Genomic DNA, 957 nt, shown 5'->3' on the forward strand with positions numbered 1-957 from the left:
AAAAAAAAAAAAAAAAAAAAAAAAAAAAAAAAAGCAATTCAAACACACCCCTATTTATTCACCAGTTTCTCTCCTTCTATCTGTACAACTATTCTGTTCATTGTACAACCTCAGATGGGCATGCAACCCATTGGCTCATTTATATATTTCCTGACCACTATTTCCTTATTCATTTCTCCGTTTATCTAACTTATATGCTAGTCTATCATTTCAAAAATGTCCTTTTAGTTCTCTGGACTTCCTATTTAAAAAATGATATGACTAAAGCAAAACTTTGAATAATAAGACCAATTATATTTTACCTATTACTCCTGAGTAATCTAGGATTGCTGGATAAAAGTGTTTCTATATTGGGTAATGTGGTTGTTATGGAAATTCATAGTCAACAATGTCAAATCAGCCCTCAGATGTGACATGTTATGCTATTTATTTCCTGTCTTATAACTACTACTGAAAAGTTTTCCTGAAATCTCTGCTGTCCTCTTACCTCTTCTGCACTTACCAGTTGATTACTTCTATTTTACAGAAACAAAAAATAATAATAATGAGCACATTACAGATCTTTCTATTATCAAACATATATAATTTTTTTTTTTTTGGTTTTTTGAGCCAGGGTCTCACTACGTAGTTGAGACTGACCTGGAAGTCACTATGTAGCCCAGGTTGGTCTCGAACTCACAGCAATCCTCTTGCCTCAGCCTCCCGAGTGCTGGGACTACAGGCGTGCGTGACCACGCCTGGCTATCAAACATATATTGACAAATACTTATGTTCTTTCTACTCTTCTTTTGTCAATTTATAATGGAGGAGCTCTCAACCACTCATTTAGACTTATGTCTCTAGCCATCTTTTTTCACTTTATTTTATTTTTTTTCTCATTGAATTTATTGGTACATTTTAGGTATACAGTACAGTTACATTCTTTATTGGGATCTTGTACTTTTTTTTTTTTTTTTT

This window comes from Fukomys damarensis, unplaced genomic scaffold, assembly GCF_012274545.1.
Source record: "Fukomys damarensis isolate Sample0158 unplaced genomic scaffold, DMR_v1.0_HiC HiC_scaffold_39, whole genome shotgun sequence".
Lineage (NCBI taxonomy): Eukaryota > Metazoa > Chordata > Mammalia > Rodentia > Bathyergidae > Fukomys > Fukomys damarensis.